The following is a 21,255-nucleotide window of genomic DNA, read 5'->3' as shown; positions in this document are numbered from 1 at the left end:
CTTCTCCTTCATCACTTTAAGTATATCCTGCCACTCCCTTCTGGCTTGCAGAGTTTCTGCTGAAAGATCAGATGTTAACCTTATGGGGATTCCCTTGTGTGTTATTTGTTTTTTTTCCCTTGCTGCCTTTAATATGTTTTCCTTATATTTAATTTTTGATAGTTTGATTAATATGTGTCTTGGCATGTTTCTCCTTGGGTTTATCCTGTATGGGACTCTCTGTGCTTCCTGGACTTCATTAACTATTTCCTTTCCCATATTAGGGAAGTTTTCAACTATAATCTCTTCAAATATTTTCTCAGTCCCTTTCTTTTTCTCTTCTTCTTCTGGGACCCCTATAATTCGAATGTTGGTGCCTTTAATGTTCTCCCAGAGGTCTCTGAGACTGTCCTCAGTTCTTTCAATTCTTTTTTCTTTATCCTGCTCTTCAGTAGTTATTTCCACCATTTTATCTTCCAGATCACTTATCCTTTCTTCTGCCTCAGTTATTCTGCTATTGATCCCATCTAGAGTATTTTTAATTTCATTTATTGTGTTTTTCATCATTGCTTGGTTCCTCTTTAGTTCTTCTACGTCCTTGTTAAATGTTTCTTGCATTTTGTCTAGTCTATTTCCAAGATTTTGGATCATCCTTACTATCATTATTCTGAATTCTTTTTCAGGTAGACTACCTATTTCCTCTTCATTTGTTAAGTCTAGTGTATTTTGACCTTGCTCCTTCATCTGCTGTGTGTTTTTCTGTCATCTCATTTTGCTTATCTTACTGTGTTTGGGGTCTCCTTATCACAGGTTGCAGGTTTGTAGTTCCCGTTGTTTTTGGTATCTGTCCCCAGTGGCTAAGGTTGGTTCAGTGGGTTGTGTAGGCTTCCTGGTGGAGGGAACTAGTGCCTGAGCTCTGGTGGATGAGGCTGGATCTTGTCTTTCTGGTGGGCACGTCCACGTCTAGTGGTGTATTTTGGGGTGTCTGTGGCCTTATTATGATTTTAGGCAGCCTCTCTGCTAATGGATGGGGCTGTGTTCCTGTCTTGCTAGTTGTTTGGCATAGGGTGTCCAGCACTGTAGCTTGCTGGTCATTGAGTGATGCTGGGTCTTGATGTTGAGGTGGATATCTCTGAGAGATTTTTGCCGTTTGGTATTACGTGGAGCTGGGAGGTCTCTTGTGGACCAGTGTCCTGAAGTTGGCTCTCCCACCTCCGATGTACAGCCCTGATGCCTGGCTGAAGCACCAAGAGCCTTTTGTCCACACGGCTCAGAGTAAAAGGGAGAAAAAATAGAAAGAAAGAAAGAAAGAAAGAAAGAGGCTATAATATAGTGAAGTAAAATAAAGCTATTATAAAGCAAAGCTATACAGACAAAATCTCCCCCAGAAGCATATACATATACACTCACAAAAAAAAGGAAAAGGGGAAAAATTAATATATCCTGCTCCCAAAGTCCACCTCCTGAATTTGGGATGATTCGTTGTCTATTCAGGTATTCAACAGATGCAGGCACATCAAGTTGTTTGTGGAGTTTTAATCCGCTGCTTCTGAGGCTGCTGGGAGAGATTTCCCCTCCTCGTCTCTGTTCGCACAGCTCCTGGGGATCAGCTTTGGATTTGGACCCGCCTCTGTGTGTAGGTCACCTGAGGGCGTCTGTTCCCCGCCCAGACAGGACGGGGTTAAAGGAGCAGCTGCTTCGGGGGCTCTGGCTCACCCAAGCCGCGGGGAGGGAGGGGTACAGAGGAGGCGGGGCGAGCCTGCGGCATCAGAGACTGGCGTGACGTTGCACCAGCCTGAGGTGCGCAGTGCGTTCTCCCAGGGAAGTTGTCCCTGGATCACGGGACGCTGGCAGTGGCGGGCTGCACGGGCTCCCGGGAGGGGAGGTGTGGAGAGTGACCTGTGCTCGCACACAGGCTTTTTGGAGGCAGCAGCAGCATCCCCAGCGTCTCACGCCCGTCTCTGGGGTCCGCGCTGATAGCCGCAGCTCGCGCCAGTCTCTGGAGTTCGTTTAGGTGGCGCTCTGAATCCCCTCTCCTTGCACGCCACGAAACAAAGAGGCAAGAAAAAGTCTCTTGCTTCTTCGACAGCTGCAGACTTTTTCCTGGTCTCCCTCCCAGCCAGCTGTGGTGCGCCAACCCCTTCAGGCTGTGTTCACGCCGCCAGCCCCAGTCCTCTCCCTGCGATCTGACTGAAGCCGACCCTCCGCTCCCAGCCCCGCCCGCCCCGGCGGGGGAGCAGACAAGCATCTCGGGCTGGTGAGCGCTGCTCGGCGCTGAGCCTCTGTGCGGGAATCTCTCCGTTTTTCCCTCTGCGCCCCTGTTGCTGTGGGATCCGCGCTGTTAGCTGTGGCTCGCGCCCGTCTCTGAAGTTCGTTTAGGCGGCGCTCTGAATCCCCTCTCCTCGCGCACCAGGAAACAGGGAAGAAAAAGTCTCTTGCCTCTTTGGCAGCTGCAGACTTTTTCCCGGACTCCCTCCCGGTTAGCTGTGGTGCACTAACCCCTTCAGGCTGTGTTCACGCCGCCAGCCCCAGTCCTCTCCCTGTGATCCGACTGAAGCCTAGCCTCCGCTCCCAGCCCCGCCCGCCCCGGCGGGGGAGCAGACAAGCCTCTCGGGCTGGTGAGTGCTGGTCAGCGCCGAGCCTCCGTGCGGGAAGTGCGGGAATCTCTTCGCTTTGCCCTCCACACCCCTATGGCTGCGCTCTCCTCCTTGGCTCCGAAGCTTCCCCCCTCTGCCACCCGCAGTCTCTGCCCGCGAAGGGGCTTCCTAGTGCGTGGAAATCTTTCCTCCTTCACAGCTCCCTCCCACTGGTGCAGGTGCCGTCCCTATTCTTTTGTCTCTGTTATTTCTTTTTTCTTTTGCCCTACCCAAGTACGGGGGGAGTTTCTTGCCTTTTGGGAGGTCTGACGTTTTCTGCCAGCGTTCAGTGGGTGTTCTGTAGGAGCAGTTCCACGTGTAGATGTATTTCTACTGTATCTGTGGGAAGGAAGATGATCTCCGCGTCTTACTCTTCCGCCATCTTCTCTCCTTTCCTCTGTCTTCATTTCTTTTCATTCTTTTTTCTTTAGTCTGTTCCGCAGCAGTGAATTCCACCATTCTGTCTTCCAGGTCACTTATCTGTTCTTCTGCCTAAGTTATTCTGCTATTGATTCCTTCTAGTGTAGTTTTCATTTCAGTTATTGTATTGGTCATCTCTGTTTGTTCTTTAATTCTTCTAGGTCTTTGTTAATCATTTCTTGCATCTTCTCAATCTTTGTCTCCATTCTTATTCCGAGGTCCTGGATCATCTTCACTATCATTATTCTGAATTCTTTTTCTGGAAGGTTGCCTATCTCCCCTTCATTTAGTTGTTTTTCTGGGGTTTTTTCTTGTTCCTTCATCTGGTACATAGCCCTCTGCCTTTTCATCTTCTCTATCTTTCTGTAACTGTGGTTTTTGGTCCACAGGCTGCAGGATTGTAGTTTTTCTTGCTTCTGCTGTCTGCCCTCTGGTGGTTGAGGCTATCTAAGAGGCTCGATGGGAGGCTCTGGCGGAAAATTTGAGTATCTTTAGCATTATTATCTTTCATTCATCCTTCGATGACAAAGACAGGCACCTGCAGATGTCTTTTCACTTATATTTTTCTTCTGTCCTGCCACATAGTACACTTGTTTGTGCAAAGATGACATATCTGAGATTTTTTTTTCTTTTTTATATTCAATTTCTTCATTCCTTCTTCTCTGGGATATCAAACTAAGACCAGGACGTAGATTTAATTTTACATACAGACCATACTTACCAATTTGATTGATTCAAACATGGCATTATTTCTTTTTCCTTTCATGGAGTCCCATCTGGTTGGGGGAACTCTGTGTTTTCCCTGCCAAAGCAAAAAGTGAAGGAGAAAAATAGAGAAAGAGAGCCTTATTTAAAATTGTATAGATAGAATATCAATATCAGAATGAATATCCAGAGGAGAAATTAATCTTGAGAAGACTATAAATTCGACTGGAGTTAGAAGGGAAAAAAGGATAATACCAATTGAGAACTAGGTAGTGGAACAGTGTTTTGGTTATTTTTTAAAAAAAATTATTATCCTGCTCCCAGATTTGAAACCAAAAATCTTCCAGCTTACAGTTTTAGTAAATAAACTGAGTTAAGTACAGCCACATCCATATTGAGCACTTTCTTACTGGATGTATTCAAAATAAGACTTAATGGGGGGAAAATCTGCATAATATTTATTCTAACAGGCAAACCGTGTAAAAGAGGGGTCACAATATCTTTTGATTGCTGAAGTGCTTGATAACAAGAATAGTGGGCAGGAGGGAAAAGACATATGTTAAAGTTTTCAAAGAGGCTTTATTTACAAAGGAAAATATTTTAAAATGCATGTTTTAAATGTTACCTAATAAGTTCATGTATTACACATGTGTTTGACCGTATTCATATTATCATTATTACAACTATTAATAATAGTAAAATTATACTTTAAGAAGAAAAATAGCAAAGAACAACAAATGAAGGGGAAACAAGGGACAGAATGACAGGAGGTTTGGAAGAATGTTGTGTCAGAGTATATAAAAACCCAATTAGGCATGTGGTCCACATCAACTTGCCATGACTGGAAACAATGGGCTCAGAACTACAAGGTAGGGATGCGAGATCAGAGATCAGAAAAATGGAGTATTCTGGAGGCTAAAAATTCGGGGAATTAGTATTAAGAAACAATTATTTGAAACTCAGTTAATCAAAAAAATAATGAAGTCAGAGGAAAATTACAAAAAACTAATTATTGGGGGAAAACATCATAAGAAACTCACAGAAAATCTTACTTGAGGTTGTGAGGTCCAACATTTTGCCTAAGGCTTCTAAAATGTCTTACCTCAAGTTGGATATAAGGGACAGAATTTGCAAAGGAAGTTCCTTAAGTATGAACTACTCTGTCTGACCCAGCCGTCTCCCTTTCTCCAGTATTCACCAGGAGCCTAGCCTGCAGGACACTTCCTTGGTGCTCTTGCTTCTGGTTGAATTTCACAAACATGAACCATCAAAAGAATGCTGGAGGAAAGGATCAAATGTGGTTAAGTTTTTATTCCTCTGGATCTCTTCCTGTGACAATGGCTTGAGCTACCGTCTTCCCTTCAGATGATTTGGTCAGTTTCCTCTAGAGGTCCTTCAGTCCTAGGTTTGGTGAGAGAATCACACTGCTACTGGCCTTGGGTTGCTGCACTATGCTTCCCAGTTTTCCAAAGCACTCCTCATCCTTTTGTAATTGGTCTCTTAATGTAACTTTCCTCAGTTTCAATCTCAGTGTTCCATCTGCTTCCTGACAAGACCCTGAGAGATTCAAAGACTGCTTCAACTGTCAACCTCCTATGTACTTATCAGACATCATAGTCCTAAGTAAACAAAAAATCAAGCTCATTAACTTTCTTTCCTTTCTCCCCTTTTCCCCTCTGCCTTCCCTCTCTTCTCCTTTCCTTCTTTTTTTCTTTTTTTTTGCTTTCTTTCTACACCATTTCTCTTCTTTCTCCTCCCTCTCCTGCCTTCCTTCCTCCTTTCTCCTCCCTTTCACATTTTTTTTTTTTTTCACTCAAAAACATCTATAGAGCAGCTACTGGGTATTGTTCAAAGGGATAGCAAGAGAAAAGTAACTAAAAGGAAAACCTCTACTCTTTTGGATCTCATGTTCTAGTGGAAGAAGACAGAAAATAAACAATTACTTAGTACATTAGGCAACTATATCCATTTTGGACAAAAATAAAGCAGGGAAAAAGGCTACACTGGAGATGTCTGGTGGGTTGTGTTATTTCAGAAGTAGTCAGAAAAATATACTCTAAAATGTGAAAAAGTCACATTTAAGTACAGAATGAATGGCATAGAGATAAGTGAGGAGCTAAGAAGTCATGCAGATGCCTGGGAGAAGAATATGCCAGACATAGCAAAAGGCAAGAGGGAAATCCCTGACCCTAGGTCAAAACAATGTGTTTCTCTCTGTTGTCTTTACAGCTAAAAATAAATGAACTTTATGCTAATCTGATGCAATGCAGATATCAGAATATTCCCAGTAAATAAAATAATAAGATAAAACTATTCAGTAAATTTTTTGCTGTTTTTTTCTCTAACAATATTGATCCACATAAAACTACATGGACAAGACTTATATGAGGATTTATATTTTACTTTAACCTTATTTAGTCTTTATTTTTTTCTGTTTAACCTTATTTAAAAATTTCAACTTTGAAATATTGTTTCTCTGCTGGCTTACTTTTAAAAAATCGATTTTAACATCATTAAAGGTCAAGACAAGTAAGTTTAAAAATAATTTTCTAGTTTAATAATTTATACTTAGAAATTTCAGCTATGTAGTTATCTTTATAATTACCAATAATATTTTAAAGCAATCCTTTATTGCTTTAAATTATATCAGTCCGCTGAAAACTTGAGTATTCAAATGTGTTGTAATTATTCCATGTTTAATTCATTTAGATTGATATATTTTATACAAAAAATATATGAACATACAAGAGTCTGATTCAGCATTCTAAAATTCACGTAAGTCAGTTGCCTGGGGCACCTGTACCAAAAATATTTTCTATACATTCTTTGATAAAATTTCTGACTTTAGTTTTATTATGATACTTGTCAACTAAGAATATAAACATGTAAAATTTTATTTTTATATTGAAATGTGATTATGACAATTTATTAACATTAGAATAACAATTTTCAACAGTAAGAACTTTTATTCAAATTCATTACCCTCACAAGTGATGTGCTAAATTAATGCCAAATTAACTTCAAATCTACCTGAAGTCAATTTGATAAACAAAATCCCACTCTGAATTCTGATATTTGCAACAGCATGGATGGACCTGAAGGGTATTATGCTTAGTGAAATAAGTCAGAGAAAGATAAATACGATATGCTATCACTTATATGTGTAATCTAAAAAATAAAACAAATGAGTATAACAAAACAGAAACAGATGCACAGATATAGAGAACAAACTAGTGGCTACCAGTGGGGGAAGGAGCAAGATAGGAGTAGGGGATTAAGAGGTACAAACTACTATATATAAAATAGATAAGCTATAAGGATATATTATAGCCAATATTTTATAATAACCTAAAATGGAATATAATCTATAAAAATATTGAATCACTATGTTGTACACCTGAAACTAATGTAATATTGTAAATCAACTATACTTCAATAAAATATTTTTATATATTAAAAAAAAAAAATCCTACTGTGAACTCCTCTAAGAACATCTTTAATAGTGCAGTTGACAGCCGCCATATAGTTTGCTCATGCTGTACTTAGAAGATATTCCCTTTAAAGTAGCCAATTATATTCTACAACTTTAAGTACCTTTGCTGAAAATCATTCATTTCCAAGTCCTATAAAATGTCTTCAATATTTTTAATGAAAGCAGATTTTTATTTAGAATAATCACTGTAAATAATATTATTCTGCTTTAGTTGTAATTCTTCTATTAAATTAAAATGTTATTTTATTAGTTTAAGAGAAATAAATGATTCACAAAGTAAGTGTAAAAAGAATATCAAAGGGATTCTTGATCATTCTATTTCTAATTGTAGAGTGTTTTTGAAATGCTATTTATTAAAGATAAGGAATTAATTTTTTATATTATAACAAATTTTACAAAATACCTAATAAAGAAAGCCTACATTGGATATGGTCTCTATGGTATTTTTGATAAGGCACCTAGAATAGTACTACTCAATTCTAATAAAGAATAAATTTGAACTGTAGAATCTTAACTAACAAGAAACTCATAGGAAAATAGTAACATCTATTATTTTTGTATCTTTTCTTTTTTCGGGACAAAGTATGAAATAAGTGAATATGGGGCCGTGTATCCTCCAAAATGGACCATTCACTGCCTCTGTCAGTCTCGGACTGCACACACCTCACAGACCATAACCCCATCCATGTTTACCTAGCACTGCATAATAATTCAAAAGTAACCCTCACTGATAAAGTGAATAGATTTCTAAGTTTATAATGTATAAATTAATGCAAAATTACAAAAATAAGTTTATACTCTTTCAGACTAGTTATGAAAATATCTCATTTTTATTTACAAATATTTTATTTTCTAACTTTTTTATTAGGTACTTACTTTAAGGGATATGGATTATTGGGGTATTGTGACACTTTTAGCCTAAATGATGTTTTCTTAATATTGACCTTGGTGTCCTAACTTCTTTCACTAAGGAAATGTCAACTACTTTGGAATTGTAAAAGTAATTTTTCGTTGTTGTTGTTTTGGTGGTGGTAGTTGTCATTGTTATTATGTGTGTATACTCATAATTTTGTATTTATCACATAAGATTTCATACATTTATGTGATAATGGAAAATAATCCAATTATTTCAAATAATTTAAAAAAACTTTCTATCTTTATTGAGGAATACTTAATACGCAAAAATTGCACATATTAAATGTATACATTTTGATGAGTTTGGACTTCTTACACTTTGTCACTTTTATTACTGTTCCCCAGAGACAACTGCTTTTAATTTCTTCTGTTTTAACAGTTTCTGGAAGCTATCTTCATATTTCTAAGTGATTATCTTGGATTATTTCTTGATTAATTATGTTTACTCATTAACCATCGACCTAATATGAATGATAGATGAAGAGTTAATTGATTTACATCTCCTATGCTTCTCATAAATCTCTCCTTTCTAATAATTGCATCATGTTTTTATTACCTGTACTTATTATTTTTTAAACTTTAAATAATAAGCTTAAATTGGGACATTTTACTTTATTAATATACAGCAGTGTTTACTGATTCTCTTCTTCAAAGTAAGAAAAGGTTATCAGAATTATTAACCATCCTCCTGCCCCTCCACCCCATACATTCCTTCCAATGTTACATTTATTTACGTTGGTTGATTAAATTTACTTTTTAATGATAATTACATTTCTGTGCTTAGTAATTTTTAATCTAAAATTTGAATATCAATAAGTAACCTTTAATATGGTGTGTTTATGTAAATATTATTTACTGCTGATCCAGTTAGTGAGATCAAAGGGATTGCACCTTCTTCTCTGGCTCTTAGTGTGAATGTCCTGTGCCACTCAAAGGAAAAAGTTTCTAGAAACAAAGTCAAGTAGATTTTCTTTCTAAACTTCACTAATTGCTCAAATTTATGTTACATGTTAGTTCTATTTATATTTGAATGATGACATTGTTGCACAGGATTTTTGTTTAGTTTCTTTTCCTAGAACTTCTGGTTGTCTTTTCAATTTCTTTTTGGGATTTGGAAAATATTTCTCCTTTTTCAAATCCAAACACTCATTAAGGTTTTAGAATTCATTCTAATCTCCAAAATGAACATATCCTTGCTCATAAATTTTGCTCTAATTTTGACCAAGTTACCTTTCAGGACTGCTGTTTTCCTTAGCTTTTTTCACTGAACTAATGGATGACCTATATAATTTCTCATATACTACACTATCTTCATTTTTGGTTTCCAACTTCTAGTCATTTCCTTTAAAGAGGTTTGTGGGATATAGAATTTCTTCATCTAAGTAGTTCTGTAAGTGACATTATTTTTTAAACTCTCATACTTGTTGGATATTGTTTGGCGAAGATATAAGATTCAAGCAAAAATCAAAATTTTTTAGAACTTTAAAAGAATTGCTCCAGTCTTCTAGCATTGATTGCTGCTGCTACATAACAGAGTCCAATGTCATGGCTTAACGAAGTTGAAGAAGGGAGTTTCTAAAGTAAGCACTGAGTTGATGTGAGTTGTCTGGGGATGTGGGGTGTATGGGGCAAGGAGTAATAAGCATGGTGGAATACCTTTAAAGTGGTTTAAACAATGTTATGACAGGTAAGATAGTGTGGTTTTGATTACTCTTTTCCTACATAGAATTTTCTACTGATACCTGACTTCTCTTCAACAAGGAGAAATGCTTTGGAACTAGAGTGCATGGAAGACAAGAGATGGAGAATGATATAGATGAGAAGATAGTAATCACTTGCCAACTTGAGTAATTAATCACTTTATTTTTATTTTAGCTTAAAATTTCCAAGTGTATACCAGAGTTGGACAGAAAATTTGTGATGCTTAGTTTTAATCAGTTGAAAGTTCTTAAGAGCAGAAACTAAAATTTACAGGAGGAGGCAGATATTCTACTTCAAGATTGTAAAACCAGATACTGCCCAATAGTTTTCAGCCTTCATATACATTTCATAGCCTCCACGATCACATAGCTAATTCCTAGAAATAAATCTTTCTCTCTCTGTCTTCCTCTCTCTCTCTCTATATATATATAAAATAAAATATGTGTGTATATATATATATATATATATCTGCACACACACACACACATATATACACACATATGCATACATATACACGTATATACATATATACTGTATATACTGGCTCTGGAGAACCTGATATTGTTACCACAGTTGCTTCATCTAATCTCCCTATAAGTTTTTGTTTGTTTGTTTGTTTTTTGCTGAGGCATTTAAACAAATCATCACTGATATCTCCTAATTTTACCACTACATAATTAAGTATACATCCTTAAAAATGTGAATTTTTTTACTTAATCACAATACTATTTTTATATTTATCAAAATTAAAAATAATTTCTTGGTGTCTTTAACAGTCAGTCCATTCAAATTCAAATTTCGCTAGCTATCTTTAAGATGACTATTTTAGAGTTGGCTTATTCAAATCTCTATCCAGACAAGGGCCAAGTATTTATTTCATTTAATTGAACTATAGAATACCTGTATTCTAACTGTGTTGTTTAACTTTCTCATGATATTATTTTAATTGCTCTCCTATCTGTATTTCCTAATAAATCTTAATTTGGACCTAACAACTTTATATTTTGTTTCCGTATATTTTTGTGATAATATTTCATTGGCAATGATAAAAATGGCTTGACAGTTTCTTAAAACACAGCACATATACCTCCCATATGACCTAGCCACTTGACTCCTAGGCATTTTCATAAAATAAAAAAGCATAATTCCAAAGCCCTGTACACAGGTGTTCATAGCAGCTTTCTTTGTAATAGATGTAAACAACCCAAATATCCATCAACAGATAAATGATTACATATATTCTTGCGTATACATACAATGGGAGTTCTCAGAAATGAAATGAGCTATTGATAAAACAACATAAATGAGACTCTAAATAGTTATGCTGAATGAAAGAAGACATAGAAAAATGAGCATACACTGATACCAATTATATAAAATTCTAGAAAATAGAAATCAATCTGCAATAACAGATCAGTTGTTGCCTGGAGACAGGGGTCTGGAAGGGTGAGAAAGTAGTATTAAAAAAAGGGCCTGATAAAACTTTTGGTGAAGATAAATATTCTCACTACATCTACTATGATGATGGAATCTTGGATACATAAACCTCAAAACTTATCAGATGTACACTTTAAATGTGAACAAGTTGTAAGTTAATTATAACCAATAAAGCTGTTAAAAAAAAAAAAAAAAAAACAGTTGGGCTGAAGCTAACAGAATGCTTGTAAGGAAATGTATAACCCTAAATGAATGTACTGCTTTCAAAGTGTTGGAAAAATCAATGATCTATGCATCTATATCAAAATGTTGGAGAAAACAACAAACAAACTCTAAGCAAAATAAAGGAAAAGTAAAATGATGATGGGATTGGAAACCAATGAAAAAGAACAAAAAGAGGAGAATAAGTAACCATACTCAATAGCTGGTCTTTTGCAAAGATTAATAAGAATCATAAACCCTAACAATCCTGACAAGGAAAAGCATGAAGGGAGCAAAAATCGACTAATATAAGGTATGAGAAAGGGACATCACTTCAGATTTTGCAAACATTAAAAATTTTTAAAAATCATCATGATCAATTTTACATCAATAGATTCATTAATTTAGTTTATTTTTTCTTTATAGGAATTTGTCCTTTGTTAATCACAACCAGAATATTTACTGAACAGTTACATAGTGCCATTCACTGTGCTGGGAATGGGAGATGCACAGATTAGAAGAGACTATTTCTGTTCTTAAGTTGCTTAGTGTAGATTTCAGTAATAGCTAGTCATTCTAACCAAAAGTTTTTATGCTCAGGACTCCTAATATCAAACTAGTTGGTCAAGGATCTTCCCACCCCTTACACAGTTGGAGAATTCACTACTTTTATTTCCACTTTCCAAATTAGATAAAAAGGAGGACTTCTCAATGAATTTAGTTTACATGGACTCAAAAGATAATGGACTCAAAAGATAATGGAAAATAGGAAAGCTCTCTATACAAAGGAAGGACATTGAATCTGATATATTTTCCTCTTCTTTTTCCTTAAAGAAAAACCTAGATTTAGATTGGAGAATTTCTCTAACTTTTTAAGAACAAAATAATGCCAATCTTACACAAATTCTTCCAGAGAATAAAAAAACATGTCTACTCTCAAACCTATTTTCTAAGACCGGAATAACCTTGATACCAAAACTTGACAGAAATATTACAAAAAAGGGAAATTTATGGACCTACCTCTTTTATAATCATAAATGCAAAAATCCAAAACACAACCAAGTAAGTGGGGATAAAAGAATAGTTTAGCATTTAAAAACTTGTGATACAATTAACAATATTAAGTGAAAGAAGTGGAAAAATGAGATTTTCTTCATAGATACAAAACAATCATTTGATTATATTCAACACATTATAAAACAAAAATTAAAATCTCTTTTTGATGCTCAATTCATGAAGCATTAAAAGGAGGCAAATTAGAACCACAATGAGACAACACTACACATCTATTAGAATGAAAAATATATGTTAAATATATAAAATTACAAAATGAAGACTTGTAATAAAAACGAGCCTAACAAAAAATATATATATAATACATTAAAAATACAGTTCCTCATTAGTTCTAAGTGCTAGCAAGGAGACAAAGCAATTGGAACTTTCCTTCATTGCAAGTGGGAACACAAAATGGTACAGTCACTCTTTTTGTCACTTTCATATTAAATTAAATATACACTTACCATATAACCCAACAATTCCACTGCTTGGTTTTTGCCCTGGAAAAATGACATCTTTTATGCACATAAAAAGCTGTACATGAATGTTCATAGTGGCTCTATTCATAATTGACCAGAATTGGAGACAGCCCATTGTCTGTGAATAGATAAACAAGTTATGCATAACCATAAAATTTAATACTACTAAGTAAGAATAAAGAATAAACTACTGATATCCACAATATAGCTGAATTTCAAGTGCATTTCACTGAAAGAAAGAAGCCATTCTCAAAAAGTTGTATGCTGTATGATTCCATTTACGTGACATTCTAGAAAACGCAAAACTATAGGAAACAAGAACGGATTAGTTGTTGCCAGGTTTGGGGTTGGGAGAAAGTGCTGACTACAAACGAGACAGCATAATAAAGATTTTTCAGATTCTGTATTCTGATTGTGGTGGTTGTTATACAAAGGTACCCAAATGCTAAAATCCATGGAAACATACACCAAAATATGTAAATTGTATGGTATGTATATAAAAATTAATACCAATCATAAATAATAAATTGCATATAGAAAATTAAAGAATCTTCTGTAATCTAGTAAAGGACAAAAAAGTAAAACAAACATGATATTTAATTAAGAATTCATGAAAACCTACCCTGCCAATGAGAGAAGAGGATCTTCTGGTACTACTTCTGTAAAACATTGTCCTAATAAGTCTAACAAGTATAAATATTGGAAATGAAATAAAACTCTTACTTTTGCAGATGACATGACTGTATATATAGAAAATCCAAGGACATAGTGAAAAAAATTGTACCTCTTAAATATTAATATATCTTGTATGTTTAATAAAATGTTGAAAGAGAGAGAGGGAGAGAGATAAAAGAAACAAACATAAAGCAGTACCTTGCAGAGAGATTTGAAATAGGCTAAACTATAATATTATCTAACAAGGAAATTCCAATCTTGAGTAAATGAAATAAATCACTGGATATTCACCCAGGATGAAGCATGAAGTTAGAAGGAACAGGAATTTTCTCCTTGAGGGAAAATGCAGTAATGAAGGATTGTAATCTTATTTATCACATCATAGCTTATTTCCAAATCTATTTTATTAAAGCTAAAATCCTACGTGAAATGAACAAAACTTTGAGTGGACTAGAGAAAAATTTGTCACTTAACAATAGTCTCTAGAAATAGTGGGATACCATGTGATAGTTAGAGCTGAGAACAATATTCTTGTTGATATTGGACAGAACTGAAAGTTTGTTCAAGTCAGAGACTGCTTTTATAAAAATGCTTCTCTCTAAAACTCGCAGCTTAAAAGACAGAATATAAGAAATAAGACAAAAATCGTTAAGGTAAATAAAGAATAGTATAAATAGATTTAGCTAGGATTATTTGACAGAGCATAGTAAAATATATTTATATTATGATTTTTTAATTCTTCAAATTTAGCTATATGTTTCACATTTTTTTGCAGTTAAATCATAGCACTATGAAAGACAACATGTGTTAATAGATGGAATATCAGCTTATTCCTGAGTTCTTATTGAAAAAATCTTACTTTTATTCACAATACTTTTTGACCATCTAATATGAGCCTGAAAACATTTGATAGCATAACAATCACTTAATGGATTAACATGTGGAAACACACAAACATACAATATTTTTATAATAAAATGATATCTAAATAAATACATTTGTATATAGTCAAAGAAAACATATTTTAAATTACACTTTATCCCATTTCTTTCTTTCATAAATCAAAGGTTTGAGATCTTGAGTCCTTTAACACAGGGGGTAGAAAACTATGGCCCATGTACCAAATCTGACCCGCTACTGATTGCACAGCCCACAAGCTAAGAATAGTTTTTACATTTTTAAATGGTCGGGGAAAAAAATCAAAAAACTGAATATATTCCATGACTTGTGAAAAATATACAAAATTCAAATTCCATTGCCCATAAATAAAGTTTTATTGGAAAAAAACAATGCCCATTTCTTTCTATGTTGCTGTGGCTTCTTTCATGCTGCTCAGCAGAGTGGAGTAGTTGAGACAGAGACTAAATGGCCTGCAGTTCTGAAAGTATTTACTATCTGACCCTTTACAGAAAAAGTTTCCTGACCTGGGTTTTACAAAAGTACATGGCAGAGGAAATGCCATTGCTTGTCTAGGCATATTCTTCTGACAAGGATTGATGCAGCAGAGAGACTCAAATATTATGAGTGCCCTATTACATATTTCTGCTCTTCTACCTTAATAAAAGTGTGACAAGCCTATATTGAGGTTCTTCCTAGTGGTTTTTAAACACAATCTCCTATGCAGAAAAACTGACAATATAAGGAGGATAATTCTTTTACTGCATTTTAAATGTGTTTGGGGTCAATGCACATTTTGGAGGCTGAATGGAATTCTCATGGCTCTAATTATTTTTGCAGACTTATTTCAGGGCTGTGCTAATTGACAAATTTAAATCATAATTTGCAGCCACAACACATTTTGTTTTATGCAAGCATATCTCTTGTCTTCCCAGCAGCCTTTATTCAGAGATCCATGATTCCCCTATTCCATGCAAATGATCATTGATTGTTAGGCCAAATGGAGCCAGTGTGTTGGAAACGTACACCAGAAAAAAATTTTTTTTCTCTAAGACCTTAAGTTCTGAGAAGAGTAGAAGGTGGTCCATGTACCAATTCTCCCCATAAATACATGCTCAACTGTGTCAGTAAGAGAGAATGAGCCCCATACTCAGAGAGAAGTGCTCAGAGCAGGAAAATAAAGGGTGAAAAACTAAAAGAGTTGTTTAAATGCCTGGTATGAGAAGTGCTTGGAATAGGCAAATATCTGGATGTGTAAGTGATATCAACTCAATTAATTTTTTTTCTTAATCTAATCTTGTTGCAATTCAGATTTTTGATTTTTATAAACAATATATTCTTGCTAAAAAAGTCTAAATTTGAATTAACTTCCTTAGAATTTTTCCCCTCTCACCATTTTCTGGATTGAAAAAAATATACCATTTAAAGTATTTTTAAACAAAAAGAACTCCTCCCATCTATTTCTCAGAACTGTTTCCTTAAAATTTAGTTAAAGCCTCCTCATCCTCTAATAAAATGAACAGCCATAGGAAGAACTAGATTTAGTTAACCATCAGCTAGTTTCTATGCTAAACAGTTTTGCACAAGTTTATCATATGACACTAATAGCAGAACATCAAAGGGGGAAAACATGTAATTAAATTAGTACAAAAATATGAAAATGTATGTAATTGCCTTATAAGATGAATTAGTGGTTTCTTTAAATCTATCCCTACCTCACACTTGGTTTCCCCAAATGACAGACATATTCACACTGATACTATTACTGTGTCTATCATATAAATGCTACACTAAATGTAGATGCACAAACATATATGATCATTTGGCTCTAAAAGAGCCTTGGCTAAAGACCAAGAAGTAGCCTGTATAGTGAAGAAGTAAACTTACCTGAAGAGAGGTCTGGTCTTTGCTGCAGCTACTGGGAGGTGATCTCTAGGCTCTTGGAATATCAGGTCAAATAGAAGTATCTTTGACTGGGGCCTTTGTCCACCAGACAAACTAACAGTGTAATTTATGATGGATGTATTGATAATTTATTTGGGCCATACAGTATCAGTTTTACCTCCAGAAGGGAATGGAAACAAAAGGTATCATTTCCAACCACAGGAAAGGGCTGGTGACTAAAGATCAGTCAAGCAGGCAGTATGTGAATGAGCTCCCCGCCAAACTCTGGAAACCAGATGCTCAGGTGAGCTTCCTTGATTGGCAATACTCCATGTGTATTGTTAGACATGAACTGTAGAAAAGTAATGCTGTCTTAATTCCACAGAAGAGGACTGAATCTCTGCATTTGATACTTCTCTTAATATTTTCAACATGTGCTTCTCCTAGCTGATTTTAATCTGTACCCTTTCCATGTAATAAATTGTAACTGTAAATAGAATAGAAAAAAAAAAAAACACCTGTTTCCTTGGATTTAAAATTTATTTTAATAATGAATATAGTTCACATAAAGTTTTTCCTTTATTTCTGTCATTTCTAATATAGTGAAGATATATTTCAACTAGTTTCAAAAAAATTTAAATATTGTTGTGGGCCTCTAATCAAAAAACCAATGTGAACACATTTAGAAAAATGGACCAGAATGTCTCAGTGGTTTGTCCTGAGGAGCAATTCTTGGCCGCGGGGGATGTAGACCATAGGATAAAAGCCCAAGATTTGCAAGGCATGCTCGGTAAAACCATACAAATATGAGTATGTGCCTATAACAGATGAAAGAAGGACAATTGCCAACCTGCTGGGATATGGGATTTCAGATCCAAGGGTATGATTTCAAAGCTCAAGTGGAATGAAGACTGCCCCAACTGAAAGCAATCCACCTGACCAAAAAAGAGAGGAAGAAAGGAACAGGGCAGAATGCAATTGAAGCCCCCAATTTGGGATTTCTAGGATGAGGAGACAAATCTAGGGAGACCTTCAAGATGGAGGAGGAGTAAGACGTGGAGATCACCTTCCTCCCAACAAATACATCAAAAATACATCTACATGTGCAAAACTCCTACAGAACACCTACTGAGCACTGGCAGAAGACCTCAGACTTCCCAAAAGGCAAGAAAATCTCCACGTACCTGGGTAGGGCAAAAGAAAAAAGAAAAAACAGAGACTATAGAATAAGGACAGGGCCTGTACCTCTGGGAGGGAGCTGTGAAGGAAGAAAAGCTTCCACACACTAGGAAGCCCCTTCACTGGCAGAGATGAGTTGGGGGCGGGGAGGGGGAAGCTTCAGAGTCACAGAGGAAAGCACAGCAACTGGGGTGCAGAGCGCAAAGTGAAGAGATTCCCACAGAGAGGATTGGTGCTGACCAACACTCACCAGACAGAGAGGCTAGTCTGCTCACCCGATGGGGTGGTTGGGGGCTGAGGCTCAGGCTTCAGAGGTCTGAGCCCAGGGAGAGGACTGGGGTTGGCTGTGTGAACACAGCCTGAGGGGACTGGTGTGCCACAGCTATCTGGGAAAGAGTCAGGGAAAATATCTCGACCTGCCTAAGAGGCAAGAGACTATTTCTTTGGGGTGCACAAGGAGAGAGGATTCCTTCCCCATCTGCCCACAGAAGGCAGAGCACCACCTAATGAGCTCCAGAGATAGGCGTGAGCTGCAGCTATCAGCTCAGACCCCAGAGACGGGCATGAAACGTTAACACTGCTGCTGCAGCCACCAAGAATCCTGTGTGCAAGCACAGGTCACTATCCACACACTCCCGGGAGCCTGTGAAGCCTGCCACTGCCAGGGTCCTGTGATCCAGGAACAAGTTCCCCGGGAGAACATGTGGTGCGTCTCAGGCTTTTGCAACGTCATGCTGGCCTCTGCCGCTGCAGGTTCGCCCTGCATTCCAAATATAACTACCATACACCTCTCCCTCCCCGGCCTGAGTGAGCCAAAACCCCTAATCAGTCGCCCTGTTGGGGCTGGAACAGATGCCTGAGGGTGACCTACATGCAGACGTGGGGCCAAAACCAAAGCTGAACCCCAGGAGCTGTGCGAACAAAGAAGAGAAAGGGAAATTTCTCCGTGTAGCCTCAGGAGCAGTGGATTTAATCACCACAACCAACTTGATGTACCTTGCATCTGTGGAATACCTAAACAGAAAATGAATCAACCCAAAACTGAGGCAGTGGACTTTGGGAGCAACTTGGGGTTTGCTATCTGTGACTGACTTGTTTCTGATTTTTATGTTTACCTTAGTATACTTTTTAGCACTTGTTATCATTGGTGGATTTCTTTATTTGTTTGGTTGTTCTCTTTTTTTATTATTACTTATTATTATTTTATTTTAATTATTATTTTTATTTTTTTATTTTAATAATTTGTTTATTTTATTTATTCTTTATTATTCTTTTTTTTTTATCACTTTTCTTCTGAGTTGTGTGGCTGACAGGGTCTTTGCGCTCCAGCCCTGTGTCAGGCCTGAACCTCTGAGGTGGCAGAGGCAATTTCAGGATATTGGACCACCAGACACCTCCTGGCCCCATGTAAAATCAGTTGACGAGAGCTCCCCCAGAGATCTCCATCTCAGCGCTAAGAGCCAGCTCCACCCAGCAGGCAGCAAGCTCCAGTGATGGATGCCCCATGCCAAACAACTAGCAAGACAGGAACACAACCCCATCCATTAGCAGAGAGGCTGCCTAAAATCATAAGTTCATGGACACCACAAAACACACCACCAAATGCAGCCTGCCCACCAGAAAGACAAGATGCAGCCCCACCCAACAGAACACAGGCACCAGTTCCCTCCACCAGGAAGCCAACACAAGCCAATAAACCAACCTTACCCACTGGGGGCAGACACCAAAAAAATGGGAACTATGAACCTGCAGCCTGTGAAAGGAGACCCCAAACACAGTAAGTTAAACAAAATGAGACAACAGAGAAATATGCAGCAGATGAAGGAGCAAGATAAAAACCCACCAGACCAAATAAATGAAGAGGAAAGAGGCAGTCAACCAGAAAAAGAATTCAGGGTAATGAGTGTAAAGGTGATCCAAAATCTTGGAAATAGAATGGAGAAAATACAAGAAACGTTTAGCAAGGACCTAGAAGAACTAAAGAGCAAACAAACAATGATGAACAACACAATAAATGAAATTAAAAATTCTCTAGAAGGAATCAATAGCAGAATAATGGAGGCAGAAGAACAGATAAGTGACCTGGAAGATAAAATAGTGGAAATAACTACCACAGAGCAGAATAAAGAAAAAACAATGAAAAGAATTGAGGACAGTCTCAAAGACCTCTGGGACAACATTAAACACACCAACATTCGAATTATAGGCGTACCAGAAGAAGAAGAGAAAAAGAAAGGAACTGAGAAAATATTTGAAGAGATTATAGTTGAAAACTTCCCTAACATGGGAAAGGAAATAGTCAATCAAGTTCAGGAAGCACAGAGAGTCCCATACAGGATAAATCCAAGGAGAAATACTCCAAGAAAAATATTAATCAAACTATCAAAAATTAAATACAAAGAAAATATATTAAAAGTAGCAAGGGAAAAGCAACAAATAACATACAGTGGAATCCCCATAAGGTTAACAGCTGATCTTTCAGCAGAAAATCTGCAAGCCAGAGAGTGTGGCAGGGCATATTTAAAGGGATGAAAGGGAAAAACCTACAACCAAGATTACTCTACCCAGCAAGGATCTCATTCAGATTCAATGGAGAAATTAAAACCTTTACAGACAAGCAAAAGTTAAGAGAATTCACCACCACCAAAAGCTTTACAACAAATGCCAAAGGAATGTTTATAGGCAGGAAACACAAAAGAAGGAAAAGACCCACACACACACAAAAAACAAACCCAATATAATTAAGAAAATGGTAATAGGTACATACATATAGATAATTACCTTAAATGTAAATGGATTAAATGCTCCAACCAAAAGACACAGACTGACTGTATGGATACAAAAACAAGACCCATATATATGCTATCTACAAGACACCCACTTCAAAACTAGAGACACATACAAACTGAAAGTGAGGAGATGGAAAAAGTTATTCCACGCAAATTCAAATCAAAAGGAAGCTGGAGTAGCAATTCTCAATTCAGACAAAATAGACTTTAAAATAAAGACTATTACAAGAGAGAAAGAAGGACACTACATAATGATCAAGGAATCGATCCAAAAAGAACATATAACAATTGTAAATATTTATGCACCCAACATAGAGCACCTCAATGCATAAGGCAAATACTAACAGCCATAAAAGGGGAAATAGACAGTAACACAATCATTGGAGGGGACTTTAACACCCCACTTTCACCAATGGACAGATCATCCAAAATGAAAATAAATAAGGAAACACAAACTTTATATGACACATTAAACAAGATGGAGTTAACTGATATTTATAGGACATTCCATCCAAAAACAACAGAATACATTTTCTTCTCAAGTGCTCATGGAACATTCTCCAAGATTGATTTATCTTGGGTCACAAATCAAGCCCTAGACAATTTAAGAAAATTGAAATCATATCAAGTATGTTTTCTGACCACAATGCTATGAGAATACATATCAATTACAGGAAAATAAATTGTAAAAAATACAAAGCATGGAGGCTAAACCATACGCTACTAAATAACCCAGATATCAGTGAAGAAATCAAAGAGGAAATCAAAAAATACCTAGAAAGAAATGAAAATGAAAACAGGAGGACCCA

Source organism: Balaenoptera borealis, assembly GCF_965194805.1.
Source record: "Balaenoptera borealis genome assembly, chromosome: 18".
Taxonomy (NCBI): Eukaryota; Metazoa; Chordata; class Mammalia; order Artiodactyla; family Balaenopteridae; genus Balaenoptera; species Balaenoptera borealis.
The sequence above is the reverse complement of the archived record's forward strand: the minus strand, read 5'-3'. Positions refer to the sequence as shown.